The sequence below is a fragment of the Schistocerca gregaria genome, chromosome X (assembly GCF_023897955.1).
Source record: "Schistocerca gregaria isolate iqSchGreg1 chromosome X, iqSchGreg1.2, whole genome shotgun sequence".
NCBI lineage: Eukaryota > Metazoa > Arthropoda > Insecta > Orthoptera > Acrididae > Schistocerca > Schistocerca gregaria.
The window spans coordinates 401,561,820-401,582,817 of NC_064931.1; the positions used below are offsets into that span (position 1 = coordinate 401,561,820).

General features: G+C 43.3%; 1 long non-coding RNA gene across 1 annotated transcript in view; it reads left to right on the forward strand.

Annotated features, from left to right (window-relative positions):
- LOC126298967 (uncharacterized) overlaps positions 1 to 20,998 on the forward strand; it is a 450,144-nt gene that overhangs the window by 345,214 nt on the left and 83,932 nt on the right. The window contains exon 2 of the long non-coding RNA XR_007552698.1: positions 1,825 to 1,917. This is a non-coding gene — a long non-coding RNA (uncharacterized LOC126298967). The remainder of the gene's footprint in view (positions 1 to 1,824; positions 1,918 to 20,998) is intronic.

A 20,998-nucleotide genomic window follows, 5' to 3' on the forward strand; every position in this document is an offset into this window, starting at 1 on the left:
AGTAATGATATTTTGTCTTTTACTCCTGTGGAAGCGGCCAACAAAAGACTCACACTGAACAAAAACAGGTATTCACTGAAGATCTGTAATTTTATTGCTTGTAGACAGAACAGTCAGTATGTTTCACCTGAACTCATGTAATAACGATAACCATCCCATTGATATTAACAGTTTCGAAGAAATTAGGTCAAATGTACTACTACACGTTAATAGTAATGAGTCAAGTTGTTTTATTGTTAAAATCAATACTTGATTTCAGCTATAAATGAGAAAAATTACAAATGTCAACTCCAGTCCAAACAGCGCATAACACCAGTAACCGAGCTTCCTGCCCCGAACGACGTGACTTAGATTTTGGTTGAAGTGTAATGACGTCATGTGCCGTCTACATTATCTATGGTCTATGCTGCCAACCGAATGGCATCATTGTGTCGATAGCGATTAGTCGATGCCTCGTTAAATACCGGAGCACTGAGCTACGGCGGACAATTCTCTTCAGTGCGCGGAGACGTGTACAGCCTCCAGTTAGCGCCGAGTTTACAAGCTGCAGTGTTCGTATTTCGTCTCCGAGACTTAGTCTCCTTAGGCATCGTAGGCCAGCTCTGCACTCAACGTAGGCATCACTCAGAGGCACAATGACAGGACTTTAATATTTTAGAGGATTTGTAGTAATTGTGCTGGACAGTTCACAAACATTTTATTACTAATTGTTGGGATTCTCCTGCATTCCCAACAAATTCAAGTCTACTCCCCATGTTGTTTTACCCTAGATGTCCAGAACAGTGTTTCAAGTTTCGTTCTACCATAACATAGTTTTGCAGTTACTTTAGAATCTTGCCAACTTGTTCAGTTCAATTTAGAACTGCAGGGAAGTGAGCTATAGAAGTGACTGTGTTTAATTACGTAGTGAATCTGAGTTATTCCAGAAATAACAATCATATCTTCTTCTTTAGAATCTGCTTTCGCCAAAATTACCAAACTTGGTGATAATAGACCGCATTTATTTTTAATGAGTGTATTTTTGTGCCATCTCATTAATAGCACGTAATAAAATGAAATGCAGTAAACACAAAAATATATGTATAATGTTTAACAAAAAAGGAACAAACTGAAACAGTTAAAACTGCAGTCAGGTCCATCAAATATTTTAGGACGAACAAAATAAATAAAAATACAGCGCTGTCTGTATGGAGGCTGAGCAGGAAAGTGACATGTCTGTGGAGCAGTGCTACCGACTGTTCAAATTACAATGCCAAGTGTTATAATATACATGCATATTTTTGTTTTGCTAAGTGACGATGCAGAATCAGGAGCATAATTTGAATTCCTTGTCTCCGTTATTTTTCTGTCAATACATTACCTCCTTGCCATACCATTCCATCGCACACAAAAACAACTGACTGCGAAAAGCGACTGCTCGCTCCCATCAACTCTGCGACGAATGCGGAAGCGGAAAGCGTGCAAAACCCTGACAATCGGTGGAACATGATCGAACGCGAACTGAAGACGCCCAAACGCTGTTTACTCGTGTCTGTCAACAGGTTACGTGGAGAGTTTTCTCAGACCAGTGATTCTCTTATGCTCCAGTGTAAACCAGTTAAAGAGACGTTCTCGTCTAGGGTTACAGGACACCGGGAACATATGTAAAAGACAACTGGCATTTCAGAAAAGGACAAGAATAGGACGGTTGGCAATCTCAGCACTAGCCACCTAGTATTATACAAGGCGCTGTTGCAAAGCTCACCCTTAGCTCAGGAAGTCTCCCACATATTGAACAGCGATTATTTTGTAGGACTACTACGGACAATATTTCTTATGTTTCAGGTGGCTGGCCCGACTCAGTTAATTACGGTGAATGTATGAAAAGATGACTCACCCCGTTGATGTGTCGACAGGGCGGCAGTGAAGTTTTCCCAGGTACTGTTCACATTAGCTCTACTTGCATCCGCTATTGGTTTCAGAGCTATGCCACAGTCGCTAGTTTTCTATACACCATACTCCACTGTTTTTAAGCCACACCATGAAATATTCCTTCGTCTGCAAAGATGCCGTGGCGTCACGTGAAATTTCACGGGCGACCGCGGCCACAAGCCTCTACAGTCTAATTTAAATTAGTAGTTTATTTCTGGAGCGAACTGTCAAGCATCGATGGATGACTCACTTACCAAGGGAACCTTTGGGAGAAAATAGTTCAAATGGCTCTGAGCACTATGCGACTTAACTTCTGAGGTCATCAGTCCCCTAGAACTTAGAACTATTTAAACCTAAGGACATCACACACACACTTGCCCGAGGCAGGATTCGAACCTGTGTCCGTAGCGGTCGCTCGGTTCCAGACTGTAGCGCCTAGAACCGCTCGGCCACTGCGGCTGGATTTGGGAGAAAGGCGACGTTGGTCTCGCGAAACAGTAGTGGGAAAATTTAACGAACTGTTATTCCAGAAAACCTATGCAACATTTCTGCTACCACCATCCTATATCTCGACAGGGGATCGTGAGGAGAAGAGAGCAGAGATTAGAGTTCATGCATAGGCATACAGACAGTCATTTTTCATTCTCACAATACGTGAGTAAAATAGGTCAGCACATCACTAATACTGGTATGAAGTATCCTCTGGCATGCTCTGAACACTGGCTTCCCGTGTGTACAGGGTGTTTCAGGAGAACCTGCCAAAATTTTAGGAGTTGGTAGTATTCACTAATTCGAATAACACGTTGCATGTAATGTGTCTCCTATTTTTACCGATTACAGAGATACACATTCGTAATTGTGCAGTGACAATTCTCGATTTAAAGGGGCATTTATCTAAAGATACTGGGTTTTAAAGGGATGGATAACACGGTTTAAAGGGACACCTCTGGTAATAGGATAGTAGTCATACATTACAGATAACGATCTTATCTCAAGGTCACTGATAAGATAAGAATTTCCAGTCTCAGGTTACATTTGACCTTAGTCATACAAGATACAAATGACCTTGACAGATAAGATAAAGATTTCACTTGTATTTGAGAGGGGGTATTATGTTACAGCCCCATTCCACTCCATCACCTGACAAGGCCTTCGAGTGCCAGGTTACACCTGACCTTGAGAAGGTATATCATCGATCAGCTGAGGCAGTTGGGCAAGGTATATTCAAGGTCATCCCCTATCCTCTCCCCTCCATGCTTACCCAGACTCTGGGGGTACAGCCAGCTCCAGCCAAGATTGGTTATTACTAATTAAAATACTACATTTCGCATTTAATCTTTGCTCCATTGTTTTTTCATTCTATATACAGTATTTTATATTTTTAATCATCTTTATATATACAATATATGAGAAACGGAGACTAGCAGCAGCAAGTGAAGAAAAATCACTCATATACACTTGTTAAAAAAAAAAACCACACACACACACACACACACACACACACACACACACACACACACACACACACGCACACACGAGTGTGCACATAATTTGCACACACATTTAGTGTGCAGTCATCCATGCATACTCATACAGACACCTGTAACAAACATGTCAGCCGACTACTCCACACGCACACACACACACACACACACACACACACACACACACACACATCCACTATTTACAAATAAATACTCAACCACACACTCAATCACTTCAACTGTATAGTGTTGTCATGACATGGCAGCCTGACTTTTAGCATCAGCACCGTACATGCCCTTAAGGCCTTGCACTGGAAAGACTACACTACTGGCCATTAAAATTGCTACACCAAGAAGAAATGCAGATCATAAACGGGTATTTATTGGACAAATATATTGTCCTATAACTGACATGTGATTACATTATCAGGCAATTTGGGGGTATAGATCCTGAAAAATCAGTACCCAGAACCACCACCTCTGGCCGTAATAACGGCCTTGATACACCTGGGCATTGAGTCAAACAGAGCTTGTACAGGTACAGCTGCACATGCAGATTAAACACGATACCACAGTTCATCAAGAGTAGTGACTGGCGTACTGTGACGAGCCAGTTGCTCGGCCACCATTGACCAGACGTTTTCAATGGGTGAGAGGTCTGGAGAATGTGCTGGCCAGGCCAGCAGTCGAACAGTTTCTGTATCCAGAAAGCCCCTTCACGACCTGCAACATGCGGTCGTGCATTATCATGCTGAAATGTAGGGTTTCGCAGGGATCGAATGAAGGGTAGAGCCACCGGTCGTAACACATCTGAAATGTAATGTCCACTGTTCAAAGTGCCGTCAATACGAACAAGAGGTGACCGAGACGTGTAACCAATAGCATCCCATACCATCACTCCGGGTCATACGCCAGTATGGCCATGACGAATACACGCTTCCAATGTGCGTTCAGCGCGATGTCGCCAAACACGGATGTGACCATCATGATGCTGTAAAGAGAACCTGGATTCATCCGAAAAATTGACGTTTTGCCATTCGTGCATCCAGTTTCGTCGTTTTAGAGTACACCATCTCAGGCGCTCCTGTCTGTGATGCAGCGTCAGGGGTAACCGCAGCCATGGTCTCCGAGCTGATAGTCCATGCTGCTGCAAACGTCGTCGAACTATTCGTGCAGATGGTTGTTGTCTTGATAACGTCCCCATCTGTTGGCTCAGGGATCGAGACGTGGCTGCACGATCCGTTATAGCCACGCGGATAAGATGCCTGCCATCTCGACTGCTAGTGATACGAGGCCGTTGGGGACCAGCACGGTGTTCCGTATTACCCTTCTGAACCCACCGATTCCATATTCTGCTAACTGTCATTGCATCTCGACCAACGTAAGCAGCAGTGTCGCGATACGATAAACCGCAATCGCGGTAGGCAACAATCCGACTGTTATCACAGTCGGAAACTTGACGGTACGCATTTCTCCTCCTTACACGAGGCATTACAACAACGTTTCACCAGGCAACGCCGCTCAACTGCTGTTTGTGTATGAGAATCGGTTGGAAACTTTCCTCATGTCAGCACGTTGTAGGTGTCGCCACCGGCGTCAACCTTGTGTGAATGCTTGTATATCACAGCATCTTCTACCTGTCGGTTAAATTTCGAGTCTGTAGCACGTCATCTTCGTGGTGTAGCAATTTTAGTGGCCAGCAGTGTACTTGGTGCACCATATGCAGAGCAGCACCAACGCTCTCTAACAATCACATCTTGTAATCCTCTACCGTGAGAGCCTTTCAGACCGCATGATGTACTCTGTTAGCTGTCTTGGAGTGGCACCTGTATTTTTGTGGTAAGTGCACATTTTTGACGTGAGCCCCACAACCTCCACAGTCTGTGACGTATTCGTCTCGTCTTTCATCAGGCCAACAGCCATCTTGTTTTTAGGTATTATTCCATAAGGATTTTCGACGACATATCCAGTAGATGAAACTCTATGTATCCATACAAAGTAATTTGGGAACAGCGAAGTTTGACTTCACAAACTGATAGTGGTAGCAGTACATGAGTAGTTTGGAGAGCTCCAGAAGACACATACCGATATACGAGGTGTCCATAATTAAAGTTCGAGTTTCAAACCGCTGTAGAAAGAGAACCACTCCTCAAAATGACGTCAAATTTGAACAGCATATGATTGACGCAGGTGGAAACGTCATGGAACATGCAAAACGCGAACGAAAATTTGATCAATAGATGGCACTGTAAGCATCAGAATGTGCACATCAACAGATGCGCAGTACTGGACTGTAGGTCAGCCTGCGCCCAAGACGCTCGACGTGACTGTCTCCATGAAGGATCGAGCACTGCAGGCAAAGCTCTTTTATAAGAAAGGTGGCTGTGTGCCAGTAGGTCTGCAGAAGTTTCGGACATTCAACGGTATGGAAAAAGGCATTGGTCCAATATCTGCTAATCTCCCGGAGAAAATGATTACAAATTTCGAAAAGGCAGGTTCTTTTGAGGTGCATTGTGGTAGAGGGAGGAAAGGAGTTGATCCGACGCCTGTCGAAGATGTGACCACAGCATTGGAGGTGGGGTCGAGCGGTGGTGTGCAAACATGCAGGGCATGACGAATTGCCTGAACGTGGACATCTCTGCGAGCACGGTGCATAAAATCCTTCGAAAATCCTACATTGCTAGCCATACAAAATCGACCATGTTGAGCAGTTGCTTCCTGCAGTCCTGCCGGCAACACAAACGCTGGCTCTCAAATTTCTTGCTCGCACGGAAGTCGACAGTTAACTACCATAGAACATTCTGTTGACAGGCGAAGCCCATTTCCATCTCCGAGGACATGTCAGTACGCCGAATTTCAGAATACGGGCAACGAAAAATCCGCACGCTCATCAACGAGTACCACTTCACTCTGCAAAATTACGCAGCTCGTCGTCTAGAGGTCAGCGTTGCTACCTCTGGATCATAGGATCCCGGGTTCGATTCCCGGCCGGGTTGGGGGTTTTCTCTGCCCCAGGACTGGGTGTTTGTGTTGTCCTCATCATTTCATCATCTTCATCACCATTCGTGACAGTTGCTAGATATGATTGTGTAACAAAATTGCACTGTGTGAAACGTAGGACTTTGTATGGGCGCTGATCACCGCGCAGCTGAGCGCCCCACAAACCAAACATCATTACCGTCATCATCCTCAGTCTGCAAAGGTGTGGTACGGGTTAATGGTATCATTATTGTAGGGCCATATTTTCTCAAGCAGATGAGTACTGCGGGTCATTGTTTGGCTGGTTGGTTGATTTGGGGGAAGGGACCAAACAGCGAGGTCATCGATCCCATGGGATTAGGGAAGGATGGGGAAGGAAGTCGGCTATGCCCTTTTAAAGAATCCATCCCGACATTTGCCTGAAGCGATGTAGGGAAATCACTGAAAATCTAACTCTGGATGGCCGGACTCGGGTTTTAACCGTCGTCCTCCCAAATGCGAATCCAGTGTGCTAAGCACTGCGCCACCTCGGCTGGTCCTGCAGGTCATGTTACCTGTACCGTCAATGGTAAATGCTATGGGTCTTTTGCCCACCAACGTCATTCCAATTAGTGGATGTGTGGGTAGGATCGTTTTTATGCAAGATGAAGCTCCTCCGGACATTGCACAGCCAGTGAAGCGGCTGATGCAGAGGCATTTCCCTGCATTCTGGCCGTCCAGATTACCTGATCTTAATGCATGTGACTTCTGCTGTTGGGTTATCTGAAAGATGTTGTGTTTAATGCTCCAATTATGAAAGTAGCTGAATTGAAGGTATGCATTGCGCAAAACATTCTGAAAGTGGCCCCCGAGACAATCTGTTGTGGAACATGCTTTTCCTCGATTTCAACTTGTAGCAGAAAACGGTGGACAGCATACTGAATATACCTTGCTCCATTTTCACGGCAATTAGAAACCGGTGACATTTTGCCTTTTATGCGGTTTTTGGTCCCAGCACAATAAAAACCAATATCATTTTGATTTCATGCAGTTATTGACCCCAGAACAATTAAAAGCTGAGGTCAATCTGCTTTCTAAGCGGTTTTTGGCCTCTGGTCACCGATTTTTTCCATCCGATGTGGTACGACCTGGCCGCGGTGGGTGAGCTTATCAAACCAACAGTGCCACAATTGTTGATTGCTGAACTTGTGCAGTCACGCACATTGAACAGTACGGACGGTGTAATGTGCAACTCAAACGACAGCCATCGTATTCTGAGTCATCTGTCATTTGTAGCGGACACCATTTAAAGACTCTTATAGCGTCCTCTATTAGTAAAGCTTTCGATAATTTTTTTTGTTCCGTGACGGTTCTCCTCGTGTCAATAATAAGCTATTCCAATTTGACGTCATTCTGAGCATTCATTCTCTTTCTACAGCGTTTTGAAACTGGAACTTTAACTATGGGTACCCTGTAGATAAATTTCATGAACTGCGCTGCATCTTAGCCATCTCCGCAGCGATTAGTCCCCGACTGAAGATGATGACCCACTTGAAATTTGGCCGGGTGGTGAAATCTCTTGCACCATAACGTCCATCCCAGCAGTAAACTACATTTATTTTATGGTATTTCTTAATATTTTCAATTGTTTTCTCGTGAATTTTTCATTAATTTATAAAAATATTTTTCGAGAACATACGTCATGGATGCCATCATTTCAGTGTTTAAATCAACGTACGCCTTCAACTAGCATGACTGGTTGAAGGAGATTCCGCGGGTGATTCCACAAAGTTTCGTCACCCACCCGAGACAGTGCTGGAGATTTCTGTAGTGTAGAATATATCTCTCCATGTTTCCCACCTTTGTCATAAGTTTGGGGCGTAACCTTTGCACGGGATAGGCGCTCCGGACACAGCGGCAAGTCACTGTGTGCATCATGCAAATGGATGGGATATTCTACGTCTGCCTCAAGGACATGTCCGTCACCACAATCCTCAGCATCCATTTCCCATCTGGTTATCCATCGAAACTCTCCAATTGGGAGAGGTTCTTCGCATCCAAGTAAAGGATGTAACTCAAGCTGTGAGATGCTCTGCGGTCCTTGTACCTCATTCATAGGTCATTTGCCTTGGCATATCTGTGTACACACTAGCAAAGTCGCATGCGAATTCTGCGTTCGAAGAAGAACAATATATCGACATCTGGGAGTAGTTCGATGTCGACTTGCGTCTTCCTTGACATCGAGTTCCATGAAGACCCTGGAGCAGTGTAATAGAAAACAGGATTCAGAAAGTACGTGTCCAGGCATTCAGTACAGAACTCCTCAAAGACATCTACGAATAGGCGTACGTTAATGTTCATGTACAATTCGGCATTTTTCCCTAAATCAGGGATATTGAACTCCTGCCAAATAATCACCGTGTACTCATACTCTGCGTCAGTTATGGCAGTGCCCGTCAGTTTGCTAGAGAATGCAATTATGTCGGGCAATGTAGTTTTGTGGAGTATCCTCTGAATCCCGGTATTTGTAAGGAAAGACCCCATTCTTCATCACAAGCTGAAACTTTGCATCATCGGGACATGCAGTGCAGGTGATATGCATATAATCCTGATGTATCATCTCAGCAAGTTTCTGAAGAGGCACATGCATGAAACATAGCAAAGACAGGAAGGAGAGCATTAGTATTGGCGTGATCCTCTTGGAAAATACAGTATACTTTTCATCAGTGTCAGGAATGACTCTGACCTTGTCAAAAAAAAAAAATAGTTCAAATGGCTCTGAGCCCTATGGGACTTAACTTCTGAGGTCATCAGTCCCCTAGAACTTAGAACTACTTAAACCTAACTAACCTAAGGACATCACACATATCCATGCCCGAGGCAGGATTCGAACCTGCGACCGTAGCGGTCACGCGGTTCCAGACTGTAGCGTCTAGAGACGCACGGCCACTCGGGCCGGCTCCTTATCGTCCTTCAAACTGAAATTACTCAAGTGCCTAAAAAGAAAGTGAGCATCGAATTCTGTCAAATTGTGGAAGAAGATGGGTACGTATCGTGGCAGTTGGAATTTCAAGTTGCAGGCATTGTTGGCTCCACCGCAGAACTTTCCTGTTAGATGACAGTAGTCTATAGGTGGAGTTTCTGCTTTTCTGTCCCGTGGCAGTCCACAAATATGACATGCTGCATGCTCATACAAGGCATCATTCTCCTCTGAGTTGGTCACAAACTCAGTTCTATATTATGAAGGGACAACACTCCTGTTGATGGGCGTTCTTAGCTCTAAAAATTTTTTATCCTCGGTAGACATTTGCGCAGGCATTGGTTTATGGCTAAATCAATCAATCAGATGCCTTTCTAGACACTTGCTCTTGGTTAAAGAGTTGAGACATCTGCAGCAAAAATACTTTGCACTGTCATGTTTCGACAGTTGGGTGGAAAGTAGATGGGATTTTTTTCTGAGCCTGATGTAGGTTTTGCTTCCCACTCTTGGAGAAAAGTGACAAATCTACGTGTTTTGGGCACTAACTGACAAATGTAGAAAAGTAGAGGGTTCCAACTGCTTTACGCTTGACTTCTTCCTGCACAGTGTGCTTATGGTCACCACCATCTAGCTTGCTATCATCATCTATTTCTAGGAATAATTCGGGTTCTGCCACATGAATTTTGGTAGGGCCTGGGGCTTTAGGAGGAATGAGGTGCCGTTGAATTTATAATGCCCACAGATATTAGATGTTTCGTAAGTATTGGCGCTGGAGAGCGTTGAAGCCTGAGAACGAACGGTTGTGACTGTTTGGTGTCTGAATACGGAAGATACGCAATCCTTTAGCTATGTGTGTACTGCATATGGACGACCTGAGCCTAATGAGATTCCTGTGCATGCGCCACATTTCTCCACGCGGCCCTCGTGCGCATCCTACTGTGGACCTTGAGTGGTCTGTCAGTGTAGTAACGTTGTTGACAGCAATGCGACGTGTACCAGTACACGGCTGCAGAAATGACTGACTTGGTGCTTACATACGGCGCAACAGATTACAGTGGGAGAGCTGCTGCAAGCTTTTATGCCGAACGTTTCCCCAAAAGGCGTAACACACATCGAGAGATGCCTCAGAGAAGCCGGAAAGTTGCACGTAGGTATTTTCTGCCTGATGTGTGTACATTGTACAATAAAGTAAGAGCACTTGGTGCTTGGTACATGCGAATACTATTCCCGTCTACTGTTTCTCCTCTGGTAGGTGGCGAAACGTAACGGGTTTGGCGTGTTGCTCATGAACACCCGCTCCAACCATATCATCAGCAGAAAGTGCAGGAGTTATGGGAGGAGGGCTTTCGACGTCGGGTACATTTTGTGCGTTGGTGTCCGCCTCCGTAGCGTAGCGGTAGCGTTATCGCCTTCTACGCACGGGCCGCGGGTTCGATTCCCAGCAGGGGACTGGATGTTGTGTGCCCATCATCATTTTCATCATCATTGACTCGCTAGTCGCCGAAGTGACGTCAACTAAAAATGACTTGCAATACGGCGGCCGAACTACCCCGACAGGGGCCTCCTGGCCAACAATGCCGTCCGATCATTATGTGCAGTGGTATTTACAGTAATGCATACTTCAGCCACAATTTCCGAGCTTGGTGCTATTCGTGGACGAATGTACGTTTGCTAGAGACGGAATATTAAACTTCCACAACATGCATGATTGGACTACGAAAATCGGCGTGCGTCGATGATTCAAAATCATCAACGCAGGCTCGGTAGTAACATCTGGGCCAGGATAATTGGTGACCGTGTCATTGATCCATATTTACTGCCAAACAGACCAACAGCGTAGATCTACCTCTCATTTATTACAGATGTTTTGTCTAACCTATTGGATGTAATGCCACTAAATGTTTGGATGGACATGTGGCTGCAACACGACAGAGCTCCAGCACACTTTGATGTCGATGTGTGAAATCATCTTGTAAGGAGTCAGGCAAATCCAACACCTTCCATGAAAACCCTGACATAATAAGCAAATCTAGTAGTAGGTCACATAGCTCCGAATAAATCGTGACATTAAATTAACCAAAGTAATACGAGTAACGAGTGAGCAAATGGAATACCACAGACTAACACAAGAATGCCTAAATGCATGTCGTACCTTCCCACCGTGAGGCAGACGCAGTTCCGAGGGGAGAAACGAGGACAGAAGCCGAGAGCAGAACCGTGTTAAGCTAGAAGGCCCTACGATAAGGGACGGACGGGCCAGCCTACCTGTACGACTTCACCACCCGCACGTTTTAGCGTGAGACTTTTTTCGCGTCTCAGGTACGTCAATAACCACCCCCAGCCCATGTTAAAAGCTAGAGCCCTCCAGAAAAGCAGTATAGATCTTACGATAATACAAAAAGGGCCACTACCACCCGCAAGTTTCAGTGTGAGACTTTTTCGCGTGTCTGTTACATTAGGACAATCCTCCAGCCCATGTTAAAAGATAGAGCCCTCCAGAAGAACAGTATAGATCTCACGATAACGCTAAAAGGACCACACCAGCTGCAGGTTGTAGCGTGAGACTTTTTAGCATCTCTGTTACGTTGCGAACTTTAAAAAACATTGCCCCACCACGAAAAGTATAACGTTTCTCATTGGATAGACAGAATTTTTGTAGGCGGAGCTTAAGGTTAACATTGAGACCCTGATTGGTCAGATGAAAACATAGCCAGATAGTTTTTTTAAACCAACTTCGGTAAATTGTAGTAAGGGGAAGTTAGAAAGAGTTAGTTCTGAGACGGCGAGCTGGATGGCTGCTGCGCCGGCCGCTGCCGCCCTGACGCTGCTTAAACACCGACAAGGTAATGAACGCACGCGATGCCGAATTTTTGAGCGCATAAGGCTTCACTCAGAACTGCAGAAGTCTCATCTGTTACTCCCCCTTTTTGCGTAATACTAATGGTGACCGTTAATTAAAACTCATGGTGTTCACATTTGCCACTTGAAGAACAGATCTGAAACGCGATGATTTTTCTTTTATATAGTTATTGAGAAGCCACATCAGCCACTGTAATTTACGACGAGTTAGATAAGTAGGGTCACTGTAGACCATTTTGATAGTTTTCTCTTTTGTGAAACTTAAATTAAACCTAGATTATAGATGTGATATGGCATAGGTCATCCTTCGATCGATTGTAGAACTTGGAAACCCATTCAGGGAATATTCGTTCACATTTTTGTTGAACGCAGTTGGTTTTTACCATCCTGTATTAAAACATTTCCTTTTATCAATAGTGCAATTTATAAATGATGTTTGTGAGTAGAATAAAATTTCCAATGGTAAACTTAACTGCTTTTTCCACGTTATTTTACCAGCTAACTAAAAATAGGAAAGCCTTGAACCCTTTCCACTAAATTTAGTTAGTATTAAGATTCTTTTACAGGGAGTGCAGTGGAGCTGACGCTGAGATCATTAAGTATTTGGTTATATCATCGCTAGTCTCACTGAACTCTTCTGAATTATACATGTCATGTGTGGTCTGGCGTCTCCTTACCAGCAACAGGTCCCAGGTTCAAACTAGTTAATTCCCTAAAAAACACACTCAGAGCGTCGTTGCGCGAAAGTGGTAGGGAGACACGATATAGAACAATCAGACACCACCATGAATGTTTAGAATCTCAGCGTCGCATACCCCAATCGATGGATTGATAGAATAGGATCAGTTCCACGGCCGTGGTATATGGCACACCGGTAATGTCAGTGGATCACCTTGTTGCTCGAGTCTACGGAGCGAATGAAATACTTCAAAGACAACCACACGTAATGATTGGTTCATGTGCGTGGGGCTTAGCACCGCCGAAGTAGATTCTGCATATGATTACTAACCTTCCGGCTTTTATCCGAACGTGTCTGGCTTTTCGATGATTTTTTATAATGCCCGTCCGGAACATTTGTTTTTTTAGAGAACTTTCAGCTTTTTGGTTATAAAGTTGCAGTTTATGATCTGAGGAATTTCAGTGTAGTGTAATTGGATTGCCGGCCGGTGTGGCCGAGCGGTTCTAGGCACTACAGTCTGGAACCGCGCGACCGCTACGGTCGCAGGTTCGAATCCTGCCTCGGGCATGGATGTGTGTGATGTCCTTAGGTTAGTTAGGTATAAGTAGTTCTAAGTACTAGGGGATTGATGCCCTCAGAAGTTACGTCTCATAGTGCTCAGAGCCTTTTGAACCATTTGTAATTGGACTGAATTATAAGCTGCACTCACTTGGCTATATATCCTTTCACGAGGGTCGCTACCAAAGGTGTAATTGTCGGAGAAACGTTGCATTCATAGGCGACATAAATTATGTCTAGATTCAAGATATTGTAGTTCGTCTAGCACTGACTAGATATTTTCACAGTCGACGTATACGATATCTCGATTAAGTAAAATACCAATGTTTTGTATTTGGACTAAATGGAAGTGAAGCTAAATGTGCAGTGTGTGATAGTTAATATGCAATGTAAGGGTGCTACGGCCTTGCAAAGGCGTCTTAGCACAGATAAACATAAAAGGAAGGTACGGACCAGCTCCACATCTGTCTAAGTGCTCCATTTTGTGAGTAAGAAACATACGCCTGCAGTTAGAAACACTCAAGTCACAGAAGCCCACTGCTTGAATACTGCTCAGCAGTGTGGGATCCGTACCAGATTGGGTTGATAGAAGAGATAGAGAAGATCCAACTGAGAGCAGCGCACTTCGTTACAGGGTCGTTTAGTAATCGCGAAAGCGTTACGGAGATGACAAACTCCAGTGGAAGACTCTGCAGGAGAGATGCTCAGTAGCTCGGTACGGGCTTTTGTTGAAGTTTCGACAACATACCTTCAACGAGGAATCAAGCAGTATATTGCTCCCTCCACGTATATCTCGCGAAGAGACCATGAGGATAAAATCAGAGAGATTAGAGCCCACGCAGAGGCATACCGACAATCCTTCTTTCCACGAAGAATACGAGACTGGAATAGAAGGGAGAACCGATAGAGGTACTGAAGGTACCCACTGCCACACACTGTCAGGTGACTTGCAGAGGATGGATGTAGATGTAGATGTAGATGCAGATGTAGATGCCACACTGGCATATCACACGGTTTTTCACCGTAAGTCGTACAAATCGATGGATTGTACAAGCAATTAAATAAAAAACTGTTTTCAAAACCTGAAGTTGCCCAAAATTTACCTTGTGGAAGAACGAAAACAGAAGCTGTTATAAATAATGTCATTTCACCTCACACTGTAGATGTTTTTATCCAAACTTTGAATAACAAAGTTCCATATTTTGGCCTGGGGACAAATGCAAGTAATCATGGGGCATTGAGAACGTTCCCAATTGTGATTCAATATTTTGACTACGAAAACAGTGCTATTCAAACAAAGGTTTTTCCCTTACAAAGTTATCCAAACGAAGCCTCAGAAAGTATTGTCAACTGTATTATTGATACTATGAGAAAGCATAACTACACAATTTCTCAATGTACTGCTTTTGTTGGTGATAACGCAAATATTACCTTGGTGCTCTTGCACGCGCAGGAGAAAAAGAAGTGTTTATTGTGGTCTCAAATGACAGTTAAACGAAAGCATCATTTTTGGAATACGACCAGCTTAGAGACAGAAGTGATGACACTTTATGTAGGACCTGACCATCATTTTGTAGGACAATGCTCAAGCACGTACATTTACTGATTTGTTTGACTGATGGGGCTGCTAAGTGCTATACTACATACTGCACTCCCCTGACTTAAGCCCTCGTGAGTTATTTATTTATTTATTTATTTAACCTGATCAGAACAGGGCCATCAGGCTCTCTCTTACATCGTACAAGTGTTCCACACATGAAGCATTTTGCATATCATAATTACATCGTGACAGTAGTTTGAAATGAGAAAAACAGATTAATCTAGTGACAATATGAATAAAGAGTAATGACCAAGACCTAATAAAGTAAATACCGATCGTATTTTTACAACAGCTGCTAGACATAATAATAATAATAATAACAATAAAAATAAAGAAGAAATGAAATAGCAATGGTAAACATGAAAAAAATTGGCGATAGTAATGAAGATTTGTGTAGATGTACATTAATATGTAGGTGTATAAAGTACATGTTTACTGGTATAGCGAGTTTTGTGGAAGGGAGATTTAAGGAAGCCGCATCAGTTAAGAAAAAAAGAAACTGAGGGAGATCTAGTGGGAAAGAAGGAAGTAATGGGGTGAAGTGCATTCATGTACAGAGGAAGGCATTACTGTCAATTTAGTAGATACGTCATTAACTGTTTTTTGAAGCCAGACATGTTTTTTAAGTTCTCTAATATAATGAGGGAGGTTATTCCAGAGCCGAGTTCCTGCTACTGTAAAGGATTTCGAGAAGGTGACAGATGTAGTGGAACAGAGAGGATTTTATTATGATGGCAACGTGTGTTTCTGTCATGTTGTTCAGACATGAGCGTTGAGGACGAAGAGAGATGTGAGGGACAGTGCACATTTATAAGACAGTAGAGGAGACAGAGTGTATGGAAATCTCTGCGTTTGTCTGCACGCAGCCAGGACAGTTGTGCATATGCTGGTGAAATGTGATCAAAAAGTCGAACGTCACAGAGATACCGGACGCAGGCGTTCATGAGCAGTTCCAGACTTCGCGAATTTTCCTGAGAGAAACCTTGTAGGATAATACCGCTCTCGAAAATGATTGGGAGTATAAGCGTTTGCACCAATTTCTTTTTCAGATCGAAAGGGAAGAGTTTTTTATATTTTTGTAGGGCATGAAGGGCTGCTGATGCTTTTTTGCACACTGCAATTACGTGCTTTGTCCAATTTAGATTTTCATCTATTGTTGTTGTTGTTGTTGTCTTCAGTCCTGAGACTGGTTTGATGCAGCTCTCCATGCTACTCTATCCTGTGCAAGCTGCTTCATCTCCCAGTACCTACTGCAACCTACATCCTTCTGAATCTGCTTAGTGTACTCATCTCTCGGTCTCCCTCTACGATTTTTACCCTCCACGCTGCCCTCCAATGCTAAATTTGTGATCCCTTGATGCCTCAAAACATGTCCTACCAACCGATCCCTTCTTCTAGTCAAGTTGTGCCACAAACTTCTCTTCTCCCCAATCCTATTCAATACCTCCTCATTAGTTACGTGATCTATCCACCTTATCCTCAGTATTCTTCTGTAGCACCACATTTCGAAAGCTTCTATTCTCTTCTTGTCCAAACTAGTTATCGTCCATGTTTCACTTCCATACATGGCTACACTCCAAACAAATACTTTCAGAAACGACTTCCTGATACATAAATCTATATTCGATGTTAACAAATTTCTCTTCTTCAGAAACGCTTTCCTTGCCATTGCCAGTCTACATTTTATATCCTCTCTACTTCGACCATCATCAGTTATTTTACTTCCTAAATAGCAAAACTCCTTTACTACTTTAAGTGTCTCATTTCCTAATCTAATTCCCTCAGCATCACCCGATTTAATTTGACTCCATTCCATTATCCTCGTTTTGCTTTTGTTGATGTTCATCTTATATCCTCCTTTCAAGACACTGTCCATTCCGTTCAACTGCTCTTCCAAGTCCTTTGCCGTCTCTGACAGAATTACAATGTCATCGGCGAACCTCAAAGTTTTTACTTCGTCTCCATGAATTTTAATACCTACTCCAAATTTTTCTTTTGTTTCCTTTACTGCTTGCTCAATATACAGATTGAATAACATCGGGGAGAGGCTACAACCCTGTCTCACTCCTTTCCCAACCACTGCTTCCCTTTCATGCCCCTCGACTCTTATGACTGCCATCTGGTTTCTGTACAAATTGTAAATAGCCTTTCGCTCCCTGTATTTTACCCCTGCCACCTTTAGAATTTGAAAAAGAGTATTCCAGTCAACATTGTCAAAAGCTTTCTCTAAGTCTACAAATGCTAGAAACGTAGGTTTGCCTTTTCTTAATCTTTCTTCTAAGATAAGTCGTAAGGTCAGTATTGCCTCACGTGTTCCAACATTTCGACGGAATCCAAACTGATCCTCCCCGAGGTCCGCATCTACCAGTTTTTCCATTCGTCTGTAAAGAATTCGCGTTAGTATTTTGCAGCCGTGGCTTATTAAACTGATAGTTCGGTAATTTTCACATCTGTCAGCACCTGCTTTCTTTGGGATTGGAATTATTATATTCTTCTTGAAGTCTGAGGGTATTTCGCCTGTCTCATACATCTTGCTCACCAGCTGGTAGAGTTTTGTCATGACTGGCTCTCCCAAGGCTGTAAGTAGTTCTAATGGAATGTTGTCTACTCCGGGGGCCTTGTTTCGACTCATTACTCCCAAACTCTTTGCTGAGGAAGAGAAGTTGATTTTTGTTCCATTCAGGATTAGAGATGGTACGGATTCCTTATGTTTTGGACTAATGAGCTTAGGGTGACCAACAGGTACCACTTGGGTTTTAGGTGGGTTGAGTTTTAGTCCTATGTTCTGTACCCATTTAGATAGTGCATCGAGGTCAGCACTGAAATTTTCAGTAGCTTTCTTGAGATTAAGTGCAAAACTAATCAGATACAACTGAAGGTCATCAGTATACATGTGATATTTGCAGTAGGTCAGCACCGATGACATCATTGACATACAGAGGCGGCCGAAGTGGTCGTGCGGTTCTAGGCGCTGCAGTCTGGAACCGCGAGACCGCTACGGTCGCAGGTTCAAATCCTGCGTCGGGCATGGATGTGTGTGATGTTCTTAGGCTAGCTAAGTTTAACTAGTTCTAAGTTCTAGGGGAATAATGACCTCAGAAGATGAGTCCCATAGTGCTCAGAGCCATTTGAACCATTTTTTGACCTAATACTGAGCCTTAGAGAACGCCTGACACTACCTGCCGCCATTGTGATTTTATATTCCCGGACAGGACGCGTTGCTGACGAGACGTCAGACCAAAGACTGCGTTTTATTGGCAGGACACTTAGAAAAGGTAACAGACTTACTAAGGAGACTGCCTACACTACGCTTGTCCGTCTTTTAAAATACTGCTGCGCAGTGTGGGATCCTTATCAGATAGGACTGACTGAGTACATCGAAAAAGTTCAAAGAAAGGCAGCACGTTTTGTATTATCGCGAAATATGGGAGAGAGTGTCACAGAAATGATACAGGATTTGGGATGCACATTATTAAAAGAAAGGCGTTTTTCGTTGCAACAGAATCTTCTCACGAAAGTCCAATCACCAACCTTGTCCTCGGAATGCGTAAATATTTTGTTGACACCGACTTACATAAGGAGGAACGATCACCAAGATAAAATAAGGGAAATCAGAGCTCGTACGGAAAGATATAGGTGTTCATTCTTTCCGCGCGCCATACGAGATTTGAATACTAGAGAATTGTGAAGGTGGTTCAGTGAACCCTCTGCCAGGCACTTAAATGTGATTTGTAGAGTATCCATGTAGATGTAGATGAGCGAAACCACTGCACTGCACTTGGCGAGAAATTTAGACCACTAAGTTTGTCAAGTAAGATGTCGAAGTCGACAGTATCAAATGCTTTGCTGAAATCTAAGAAACAAATGATAATCGCTTCTTGTCTTCCCATGGCAAGATTCAGGTCACCTGTTACCTTGATCGACGTGGATGTTGTGCTTCGATGTTTACGGAAACCTGATTGGTATTCGTCTAGTAGGTTGTTAGTAGTTAGGTAGTTGGTGAGCTTGTCATGGACTATATATTCTAAGGATTTAGAGAGTGCAGGAAGAATGCAGATGGGGCGTTAGTCAGAGGGTACAGTGGCAATGTCCTTTTTAGGCAGTGGCTTAATTTGCCCCAGTTTCCAGGCCTCAGGAAAAAAAACTTGCGATTAAGGAATCGTTGAAAATGTCCGTTATAGAGGTCAGTAGTGGATCAATAATACGTTTTACCATCTGGATAGTGATGCCATCATGTCCAGCAGATGTTGATTTAATCCGCAAGATGGCTTTCTTGACAGTATTGCAAGTGACGTGTTGTTGATAGAATTTTTCTTTGCTACAGTCGTTCATCCCCATGACGTAATCAATGATTCCCTGTTTTTATTTTTGCGGTTCAATTGTGGTTGTAGGTAATGTGAAGAATCAGTTTAGTTATTCAGCTGGGACCATGGGATTTTGTGCAACTTTTATTTTGCCTAAACCGAGACTACTGAGATTTTTCGACAGGATAGCTGGTCTACGTCTATTGTCAGTTAATGCACGGGCATGCCTGAGTTTAGCATTTCTCACCGCTTGACTGACTATGTTTCTTTTCTGCTTGTATAGAGTATGATTTTCAGGTGTAGGGTGTATCTTGTATGCTCGATGTGCAGCGTCTCTGAGATTCATCAGCTGTATTAGTTTGTCAGTCAGCCAAGATGCAGGTTTCCTTTTTTACTTTCCTGGTCTTTATTGGAGCATATTTGTCATATAGTTGAGTAATTTTGTTAGTGAAATCCTGGAGTTTTTCATTTATGTCCATGAGGGGAGTAGAGGTCATCCCCCAAACTACATATTTCTTGTGCCTCAGTTTCGAGTCCAGGCAAATTTATGCGTTTGAAGTCTCGGTATGTAGACAGTTTTTGTTTCTTTCTAGGACATTCTAGTGAATACTTCATGAAAATAATGTCATGTTCAACTCGATTTCTAAACATAGTATAAGGTGAAAAAAAAATACTGTTAGTAGAACACAAGTAACTGATTCAAAACGTCTAGTAAGGTGTTTGTCCATTTCGTACGGTTGTCCCAGAAAATGAAAAAAGGAAAACAGTTCATCTCGTGACAATGTTTTTGGAAAAGTAGACACTACTGCTCTGCGTACTGACATCTCGAGCGTGAGAGGCAAACACGTAGACCACAACGGCCGTCGTGGTTGCGTCACTGTAACACGCCGATCGTCGGCAGTTGTCGGGTTACCTGTGCAGACGTAATTGGAACTATGTCAGACGTTGGGATGGAAGGGGGGTTTAGTATCACTGAACTATGCGATAGTCATTTAATTTATAGCAAGGCAAAAGGAGTTGCGAGGCAGCTGTACGAGTTTATCAATAGCGCTTCTCACAACGAAGACTTCCCGAAAGATCGACATTTGTCAGTGTTCACCAAAGGTTTGTTTCATCATAATTCTCTACTTTTGCTCGATTATTTTGCGACCCATTTGTAACAAAATACACAGTAGTTATCTTTACCTCTAATTCTGTATGCGAAACTTATGTCTCTTCTGATGTGGTTTCGTTTTATTATTAAGTAAATCATGATAGACAACAGCTTACGAGTACGTATTTAATTTGTATAGATTTAAATATACTGGCTCTTTACTACCTCGCTCGGAAGGCAGAGGCCCACAACCGGAAGAACGTACTTTGGAAGCTGAGGATGGACCGCATCCACGAAGATCGTGCTTATAGTACTAGAAGCATCGCCCGCCAAGTGGGTAAATCGCACACTGTCTTTCAGCGCACCTTGAAAGAGGAGTGTCTGCAGCCTTATCACATTCAACGTATACAAGCATTGGATGAGCATATTTTTCTCCGCGACGAGAACTCTCAAAGTGGTTTGTTACAAAGTGCGCAGCATGATTTTTTAAACAAAACACTCGTCACAGATGAAGCGGTATAACCAATTTGCATAAGATGCACACGTGGAGTGTCCAAAATCCGCACCACGTA